The 11,195-nt window shown below is 32.6% G+C and overlaps 1 non-coding gene across 1 annotated transcript; it reads left to right on the forward strand.

Moving 5' to 3' along the window:
- The first annotated feature begins 1,777 nt into the window (after window positions 1-1,777).
- Window positions 1,778-1,884, forward strand: LOC121225846 (small nucleolar RNA R71). Its single transcript, XR_005923750.1, has one exon. It is a non-coding gene; the product is annotated as a small nucleolar RNA R71 (small nucleolar RNA).
- The last annotated feature ends 9,311 nt before the right edge of the window (window positions 1,885-11,195 follow it).

Consider the following 11,195-nt stretch of genomic DNA (forward strand, 5'->3'; position numbering starts at 1 on the left):
TTGCCTCCATGGACTCACTAAATTCTTCCAAAGTCTCTATTTCATTTTGCTCAAGTGAATTGTATCACTATCAGAATTGTTGTGGCAACATTTTGCAAACTCTTCCTACATTGTTGTTTCTATCAAACCAATGGTGTGGCACTATTCATTCTCATCAGCACATTTCAGGGCATCTAATACTTTGAAGGTGATCTACTGATCATTCTACTGATCATTCATCCTCATAGTCAGTTCACTTTTTTGCATATCAATCAATGTTCTACCTGTAGCAAGAAAAGGTCTTCCAATAATAATCGACACATCTTTGTCAGCTTCACATTCTAAAATAATGAAATTGGCAGAAAAAATAAGTTGATCTACTCTTACCAGCACGTCTTCAATTTTACCTTTCAGATGTGCATAGGATCGATCAGCTAGCTTCAACGTGACCGTAGTAGGTTTTACTTTTCTGATTCCAAGCTTCCTAAAGACAAACATAGGTATTAAATTAATGCTCGCTCCTAAGTCACACAATGCCTTACCAACATAATGATTTCCAATTCAACATGGGATAGTAAAACTTCCCGGGTCTTTCAACTTTGGAGGTAATTTATTCTTCAACATCACCGTGCACCCCTTAATGAGAGCAACAGTTTCAAATTCTCCCAATCTTCGCTTCTTTGACAATATATCTTTCATAAAGTTCACATAATTAGGCATTTGCTCCAAAGCTTCTACCAACAATATGTTGATGTGGAGTTGTTTCAAGACATACAGAAATCTTTTGAACTAGAAATCTTGTTTACAATTATGGAATCGTTGAGGAAAATGAAGAGGTGGTCGTCCTTCAGGTTGTTGAATTATTTTGTTATGGAATTTTTATTGTGAACATGATCTGATTATACTGCAACAATCTTTTGTTTAGCCTTTTTAGTTGTAGTATGCTATTTAGATTGTTCTGAATTCTTTCTATGGTTGAGACATGATTTGTCCTCTTCTACAGTTGCATATTTAACAATTTCATTTAGTTAAGTCCCAATTCTGAGAGTGATTGTCTTGCGATTCTCTTTCCCTTGTGATCTCGAATTCTCAGTATCACTTGGTAGAGCTCCTTATGGTCTCGAATTTAAAGCATTTGCTATATGCCCCACTTGATTCTTGAGGGCTCGTAGGGATGCAGCTTGACTCTGTATCATGGCATCATTGTTGGCCATATATTCTTTTAGTAGAGCTTCAATAGATGAAGAAAATAATGCTTGACCTTGTTGGACATTTTTTCGCAGCATGAGTTGATTATAAATAGATGATACCCTATCGACATTCTGTCTAACAACATTGTTTGAATTCCCGTACCTTGATTATTCCAACCAAATTTTGGATGTTTCTTCCACCCTAGATTTGTAAGTGTTAGAATAGGGATTGTTATTCCGGTTTACCCTTGTAGTATACAGATGTTGGGTTTGATGGGCATTCATCAAACACACGGTCTTCACCACAATAAACACAAGATAGCTCAGTTGATTTTATCTCATGGACTTCAGCTGGCCTCTTCATTGTCTTGATCATATTAGCTAAAAAGGATACATGGGCTGTCAATGAAGTGATTGCGTCAAGCTCCATGTGCTAGCAGCTCTTCTGCCAGTCCCAACTCGCGTGGTAAGGTTGCAATCCATTCTAAAATCTCATATGCTTCATTATAAGATTTATACAATAAAGTACCATTGGCAGATGCACCGACTACCATCCTTGTATGTGCATTCAGCCCATTGTAAAAATCTACATCTACGTCTAGTGTTGGAACCCATGCATCAGACATTTTCTAAGTAATTCCTTAAATCTCTCCCAGGCTTCGTAGAACGTTTCATTCTCTGATTGTCGAAAAGATGTTATGTCATTTCTGAGCTTGGCATTCATGTTTGGTAGATTATACTGTAACGAAAACCTCTGGCACAGGTCATTCCATGATGCCACTATTCCCAACGGTAAAGCATTAAGCTACGCTCTTGTGCAATCTCTCAAGGAGTATGGGAACAATTTGAGCCACAAGGCGTCTTCATGAACACCCTATTGTCTAAACGAGCCAAAAACCTCTAGAAAAAGTCTCAAATGTAGTCTCGAATCTTTAGTTGGTGACCCATTGAATTGTCCAATAGTTTGTAGCATCTGAAACATTACCGATTTCAACTCAAAATGCTGAGATTGTATGTGTGTTCTTACTAACCCTGGATTTAGGTCATCTAAAATTGGAATGATATGCTCTTGAATTGGCCTATCTCGGTCATCTATCACACGGCGAATAGGAAGATTAACATCCCAACCATTTGGATTTAATAGATCATTCAAACCAATATCATTCCTTTCACTAGCCATATTATGTAATTCTCTTCTCCTTCTTAACAGAGTTCTCTAAATTTCTAGGTCAAAAGGATACTCTTCTTCTACAGGAATGTCTCTTCTCATGCATTAGTGGCAAATCTGTAGAAATTAAATACAACTAAGTTAGCTAAAAGTAATGAAATAAAATAAAATAACAGAACCAAATTTCACCAATTACCAATTACCAATTCCCGGTAACAACGCCAAACACTTGTTGTGTGTGAATATGATGTGCAAATTGTGCAAGTATACACGTTGAAACAAGTAATAAAGCGGTAATTGAATATCGTCTCCACAAGGATTAGATAGTTATAATTTGGTTGAGTTATTAAAGTGAAGTTTGATTAATGCTAAGCAAAATAACAGTGAGAATGCAGTGGCAAAATGAGATAATGATGATATATAAAATGTACAAAACAAATAAACGAAACAATAATGTCATGACAAATCCACTATACAAAGGAAGATTAAAGAAATGTAATGTTGATTAGGACGGTTGGGATTACTAATGCATCTACCTGCTCTAACTATTAATGCCACAGCAAAGTCTTGAACATTCTACAACTCGACAGGTTTCTATAGCAGTCTTCTTCTTTCGAGAGCAAAACCTTGGGTTACCTCCCTTAAATAACTATATGTTTATAGACTTGAGTTCGGTTACCACTAATATTTTCTACCTTCTTTCGTATGAAGCAAGGCTCTATGTCTAGAGGTTGCTGTGAATAAATAATTTATTATTCATTCATATTATCTAATGTCTACCTAGTTAACCTAACCCTATCAGAATTAAGTTTTATCTTTAATAACTTGCTGCACATTTGTCAATGCATAGCCTACATATAACATGAAATACCATTGAATAAAATAGCAGAATAATTCCAACTCAAATTGTAAACATTAATAGAAAATAAAGGGTTCAGTTAAGTAATCTTGAGCCTAAGAGATTTAGCTTATAGCTGGGCAAATCATGTTCAAGTTTAACTCAACAACCAACATCATCAGTAACACATAAGTTTTAAAAGAAGCACGATAAGAATCAAAGGAGAAAATCTGAGATAATAGCTTTTGCCTATCCAGCTTTCAATAGCGGCAACTAATGTCTTGTAGCTGCCAAAGATGATGCAGTCATTTTCTGCTTCTTTAGTCGCATTCCTTCTGTGTCCTTCCCCTTTCTTTTCTGTCAAAAGCTACTCCTCCTCTCTTTCTCTCAAAATTTCTCCATTTTTAAGGGTTCCCCATTTGGCTTTTATAAATTTGACCTTTTAGGGTAGGTAGCCTATAATCATTTCTCTCTTTTTCAAGTGGATTAATCTGGTACAAATACAGCTAAGGCTGAGAACGGTACTTATTGAGTGCTGACTAGGCATTTTCTAGGCATTTCCATAACATTTGTGTTGGAAATCTATCCAAAATTTGTCACAGTAAACCTTCAATCCTTTACTCATTTTCTTACACTCTACACCTGCCAATCAACCACCAAGCAAGTTTTCCTCGTAAGCAATTAAAAGCAACATGTAATAACTCTTAAGTACAATTCAAGCTCTTTAATGCAATCCTCTAAAAAATACTAATGCAATATCCTAAAATGCAACTAAACTCACCTAAGTATAGGTAATTAACTAAGCCTAAGGGCATGAAATATAACTCTTTTCAAGTGTTATCACAAGTCTAATGTATTATTTTATTTTTAAATAATTTTCTTTATTTCTTTAATAATGAGACCTTAGATAAATTAATAAGAAAAATGTTTTAAGTCAAGAGTATACATTGATTCTTTTTGAAAATTTTGCTAAGTATTATGTGAAGTATCACCCGAGATCCTGACCAAGAGATTCTGGTCTAGTTGAGGGCATTACACTCTGGTTATGAATTCTACTATTGTTAATGATGTTACATACTACAAAAGTTGTATACCCAACGCACCAACTTTCAGTTCCTTATCTATTAAAACTTAGGCTTTTACTTACCTCAAAGTATACAAATCACACACACATAGTCCATCATCCACTCAGAATTAAGGTATGCCACATTATGATCGTCATATGTGAATAAATCCATAAACGAATTTAAGATCTACTCCACTTGGGTCCTATCCGTTGTATTGTTAGTCTAGTCAACCACATCTATGTCTCTATCTTCTGGAAGTCACCCGTTCTGATGCCCAAGACAAAGCATCTCCCCAATTGGACTTGATAGATAACATATTAGTCTTTCAATTGGTTTGCTCATTTTCGATTAGACTAAGGATATGTTTAGGTTCATTTACTAATATAAGCTATATTTTCGTATTACGATCTGACCACGTAATACAACTTAGTATTAGTTAAAAATTAGATAACCAGTGAGATAATATTTGCTTCTATTTTGCTTTATATGTAAAAACTATGTGATGACACTATTCAAAGGGTATATATGTAATTCATGAATAATAACTAAACTGTTCGTAAAACTTATAAGTGTACATAAACAAAAATACTAAACTTAAGGCACCAGATCTAACAAATTCATCATCAATTCATATCACATCTCTTTTATCAATTCATTTTATACTCATTTCTAGTATTTTCAATTTAGTCCAAATCTTGACATTCAATATTAATAAGTGTTAACTGAATCATACAATAGTATTATGTGTACCTAAATAGGTAGTATTGTATCAAACATATGTGTATATATACATATGTATATGTGTTTATGTAATGAGCTCGAATCATAAAAATACAAATTGAAATCGTCGTCACTTGTCAACGACTCTCGCCTTTCCTTTCCCTCTCGATGTCCCAACGTCATCTTTAGCTGTGTTTGGTATTACATAAATAAAAAATATTAGATTTCATCCAATTAATATCCAAACACATAGCCACTCATATTTTACATTTTATTCAATTTAATCCTTATACTCGAGATATACATATTTTTCAACATCTAGCTTCAAATCAAAATCCGATTTCACATTCTTTCATTAGAGACTCTATACTTTCTATTTACAGCATAACCTTATGAAAACTTTCAATTTATTCAATTGTGTCCCTAATGTTTCACTGTTATCTAACAAGCTTAATTAACTTTACAATTTAGTCCTTATCGTGATCTAAGCTTAATATTTATCAATTTTAAGCCTAATTCATCATTTTCTCTATAATGGTAACTTGCTAAAAACTTGAAATTGAAACAAATTGATATATGGGTTAGCTAAATCAAACTCCCATGATTAAAATTCCATAAAAATTAGAGAAAAGTGACTTATTTTCTATTTAAACTTGAATTGATGACCAAAATTTTAATAAAGCTTAAAGTGTTCTTTTCTATTTAACAATGGTCGACGATGTGAGGAATGGGGACGATGATGAATTCTCCACTATCTAATATATATTTATACTTTAATTAGGATTTTATTAATCTAGATTAATTAGTATAATTAAGCTTTGATTATACTAATCTTATTATTAATTAATTTAAGTAGAAACATCATCAACATCCACTATCTCATATTATGAATTGGTTTATTTACTTTATCTTTTGGATAATTGCTATCTAGGTCCTCAAGCATTTTCTAAATTAAAACTCAATAGCGATTGGACTTTTACAATTTAGTCATTGAGTTTTAATTAATTAAATTCTTAGTTAAATTACTTAACCAAACTTCAATATATTTTCATACTAATTTCCTCAATCTTGATTTTTCCTTACGGAATCAATTTACAATAAGGTTTCAGAACTGTGTTTTCCAACACCATTAAAATTTGGGTCATTACAATGCAAATATTGTTAGTAGCTTAATGTATGTTATGGTATGTACAAGACTTGATATTTCATAAGCAGTTGGGGTATGAGTAGGTATATACATGATCCAGGAAAGCAGCATTGGCAAGCTATGAAATGAATATTGTGATATATCTAGAATACAATGGATATTGGATTGATTTTTAAGCATGAAGATAATTAGGGTGTGGTTGGATACTGTGATTTCGATTATGCTAGTGATTTGGACAAATGACAATCAACTACTGATTATATCTTTACTCTTTTAGAGGCACTAGTTAGTTGGAAGTCTACTTTATAGTCAACAGTTACTTATCCTCTATAGAAGTAGAGTATATGGCAATTTAGCTTCAAGGGGTGCTTGGTGAACTAGAAATTAAGTAGAAGTATGTCAAAGTATATTGCAATAGTCAAAGTGCTATTTAGTTAGCAAATAATCAAGTTTATATGCAACGATGAAACAAATTGATGTTCAGTATCATTTTGTTTGAGAAATTCTGGAAGAAGGTGGAGTAAAGATCTAGAAAATGTAATAGCCCGATTTAGGGCTTAGTCAGAATAGTGGTTTCGAGACCACAAATTCGAAAAGGAAAAATTTATTTTTACTATATTTTTTATGGTCTACAATTTCATAGTAAGATTTAATGAAAATTTCGTTCGAAAATTTTGACGTTTGGGCACTCAATTTAGTCAAAAGGATTAAATTGTTAAAAGTGCAAAAGTTGAGTTTTATTTGTGTATTTAATTGTTATGGAATTATAAATTAAGGGTCCTTATGTGGTAATTAGACCATTAGTTAGTGATGGACAAAAATGGATAAGAAATAAGTGAAATAGGATTTTTTTCAAAAAGGGTTTTTTGGTCATTTAGTAAATAAATAGAATTAAAATGGGAAAAAGATGTCAAAAAGGGTGTTATCATATTTGTTTGCAGCTGAAACTTGAAGGACTCCATAGCTAGAATTTTGGCCACTTTCAAGCTTGATTGTAAGTGCATTTTAGCCCCGTTTTTAATGTTATTTGTATTTTTGAGATTCCCGTAGCTTGATTTATCTATTTCTACTGTTATTTTGAGCTAGGGTTAAAATTTGAAAAATTACCCATATGTGAAAAGTATGTATTTTGATATTTTATGGAAGAATATCAAGCTAGAATTTATTTTAAACAACTTTTACTAGTTGATTTTAAGTGAAACAGAGCAAAAGAACATAATCGGTAAAAATATTTAATGTACATAAGTAAGAGTTAGAGTGAGAATTTGATGTTGTCATAGAAGGGAAAAGTGTTCAGCATGTTATAAAACATAAGAATAAGGAATAAAATTTAATTTCTGAACTTTGGGGCAAAACTGTAAATATGCAAAAGTTTAGGGATAAAATTGCAATTTTGTCAAAAGTTGAGTCGAGGATTATTTTGATAAATGTGAATATTAAACAAGCTAAATTTTCTATTATAGATCAAGAAAGACGTGGAATCAACAGCGATAAGGGAAAGGAAAAGATTGTGGATTGAATTGCAAAATTCTTATATTTTGCACCGAGGTAAGTAATATGTAATTACTACATTATTTATAACTATTTCTGATATTTTGTTATAATATATGAGAAATGGTCGAATATGAAATAGTTATATAGCAATTAGAAATTTAGAATTTATATTTGAATCGATTAAAATCTGCTTGAATTGTGGATATATCATTGACAAGTAATAAGTGAAGTAGTTGAATTGAATTATTAAATTTGTTATGGGATTGGACTGAATATTGAAATTGTGATTTGTGTACGGATAAATTGTAAACCCTTGAAAAGTAAAAATCTCTATGGGACTGCCGGAATAAGAAAGGCTTGAATAAAGTGCCTATAAACACGTGTGTAGTACTAAGTGCAGGTTACTACGTGTATCGATAGATAATGGTCACATGTTTAGTACTATGTGTAGGCCACTATGTGTACCGGAAGGCTTTGGTAACGTGTGTAGTACTATGTGCAGGCTACTACGTGAACCGGAAAGTTTGATCACGTGTGTAGTATTATGTGAAGGCTACTACGTGTCTCGAATGATAATAATTACACGGGTGGTACTATGTGCAAACCACCGAATATTCGCTATTATACCGACGTGTTCAACGGGATATGAATATTGATAAACAAATATGAGTATGTGATTGAAGTGTGCAAAATTTTCTAAAGAGTAACTGGAGTGATGAAGTTTCGTATTATGCATACAAAATAAATTGTTGTAATGTTATGTAAATGAGTGAAATTGAAACAGAATAGATTCGAACAGTGGAAGTAATGTTAGTTTGAAAAATTACCAAAAATTTTAGAAATTGAGTTATTTATTGAATGAGCTATGGAATTAAAGTTTAATGAGTCTACTTTCATATAAAAGAAGCAGATCAAGCAAAAGAGTTGTATACTTTGAGATATTTGGATTTTAGTGAGGCAGGGTCGGATCGATTTCGGAATCCCCTATTTTGACTTGAAAAAATCATTAAAAATTGTACAAAACTAATTATGAGATATAATTTATATGCCTAGAATCCTTAATGAGTCTGTTTTCAAAACAAATAAACAAAAATATCATTAAAATTCTGTACAATGAGATAATTCATTTTTAGTGAAGAGAGGTCAGAGAGGTCGAGCAGTGAAATAAGGGTGACTTTAAAGAATAAACTGTACTAATTTTCCAAGTAAAAAATTATTAAAATTTTATGATAAGACGGTATATGAGTCTAGTTTCAGGAAAAATTTACAGAACTTAATTTGGAGTTCTGTATCTCCAGATAAAAATAATTTAGTGACTACGACACAGAAAAATAGTTTGCTGGAATTTGAATAAATATCAAATTTATGGTTGATTAAAATTATGTTATCTATGGAAACATGTTTTAAATTTGTTTATCAATTACATACGTACTTACTAAGCTATATGCTTACTTCTTTTTTTTTCTTATTTTATAGTGTTATAAATCATCTCGGAATTCAGATAGAGTCGAGGATCATCTACAATATCTACATCTTTTGGTATTTTGAAACCAATATTTCTGAATTATGGCATGTATAGAAGACTTAATGTTAATGTGATGTATATATACTAATTACTACTTAGCTTAAGATGTTAATGTACATTAATTGATAGGTTGTTTTTTTTAAATGCTAGCGAGGTTACTTTGAATGTCGTGAATGAGTTAATTATGTTTAAGTATATAGCTGTATTAGTTGAAATATTGAATTGATTTGAGATTGCGTTTTGAAAATTTGCAGGAGGGATTAGACATTTGTAAAAGGGATTATGTCAAAAATTTTATAAAAAAAAACTCCGATTGTATGAAAATATGTATTTTAGGTTTGATAATACTTTTTACCCTGTTTCAGTGATGAACACAGGTAAGAGGTGTTACATTTTAGTGGTATCAGAGCTACGGTTTAAATAGTTCTTGGACTAACAAAATATGTGTGAAAGTCTATCTATACATGCCATAAATATATTGTGATAGTGTGATGATTCTGACAATTTAAAATTGTGTTTTTATATAGTAAATGGATCCCGACCGAGCTGTAGCGGATGATGTAGAAACTAATGCGCCGGCTCCCGCGCAAGGGATCGCGCCTGAGGAAAGTAGACATAGAACTGAAACACATAGTCAGGATGAGGCTCGAGAAGCCTTCCTTCATATGATGAATAATTGGTACAGAGAGTTTATTTGAGCAAATCTGAATGTTCAACCTCCTCCACCCCCTCCTATTCCTCAACCGATTCTTGTAGCTTCACAAGGTGTTGAATTAGTAAAACCGAGTAAACCCCCAGTTGATAAAATCTGAAAATAAGGGGCGAAAGATTTCAAGGCTAACATAGATGATGATCTTGAGAAGGTAGAATTTTGGCTTGAAAATTCTATCCGGGTATTTGATGAATTATCGTGTACTCCTGAAGAATGTTTAAAATGTGTCATATCTTTACTGAAAGATTCAGCATATCATTGGTGGAAAACATTAGTATCTGTGGTTCTGAAAGAAAGGGTTACATGGGATTTCTTCCAAGAGGAATTCAGAAAGAAATACATAATTCAACTATTCATCAATCAAAAACGTAAGGAATTTTTCGAATTAAAGGAGGGTCAAATGTCTATGGCAGAATATGAAAGAGAGCTTGTTAGACTTAGTAAATATGCTCAAGAGTGTGTACCCACAGAAGCTATTATGTGTAAACGGTTTGAAGACGGGTTAAATGAAGATATCAGAATGTTTGTTGGGATGTTGGAACTGAAAGAATTTGTGGTACTAGTTGATCGAGCTTGCAAGGCTAAAGAAAAGAATAAAGAAAAGAGAAAAGTTGTAATTGAGGCTCGGGATGCAAGAAAAAGACCAATGAATAAGTCATTCCAAAATCAATCAAAGAAGTTCAAAGAAGTGAATTCTTGATCGACTACGTCAACTGGGTATTCTTATCGAGATCGTGGGAGATCATATTCGAATCCGAAAGCTTAAGCTACTTCAATAGCAAGTGTAGGTAATGTGAAGTCTAATAAACCTGAGTGTCAACATTGTGGAAGGGAACATCTTGGTGAGTGCTGGTTAATTAGCCGAGCTTGTTTCAAGTGTGGTTCTCGACAACACTACATTAAAGATTGCCCTGAGAAAGTTGAAGAAGAAAATTTTTAGAATGTTAGATCGGGTGATACTATTAGCAGAGGTAGACCACCGAGAAATACAGGAAACAGAGCTAGCAGTAATAGTGAAATGAAAGATATAGCTGTGAGACCAGAAACTAGAACACCTGCTAGAGCTTATGCTATACGTACTCGAGAGGATGCATAATCTCCCAATGTGATTACTGGTACATTTTCTCTCTATGACACTGATGTTATTGTATTGATTGATCCCGGGTCTACTCATTCTTATGTTTGTGTGAATTTAGTATCTAATAAGAATTCGCCTGTTGAATTTACTGAATTCGTGATTAAAGTGTCAAACCCTTTAGGCAAATATGTGTTAGTCGATAAGGTTTGTAAGAATTGTCGTTTAATGATTCAATGTCATTGTTTTTCGACAAATTTGATGTTGTTACTATTTGATG

The sequence above is a fragment of the Gossypium hirsutum genome, chromosome D13, assembly GCF_007990345.1.
Source record: "Gossypium hirsutum isolate 1008001.06 chromosome D13, Gossypium_hirsutum_v2.1, whole genome shotgun sequence".
Taxonomy (NCBI): domain Eukaryota; kingdom Viridiplantae; phylum Streptophyta; class Magnoliopsida; order Malvales; family Malvaceae; genus Gossypium; species Gossypium hirsutum.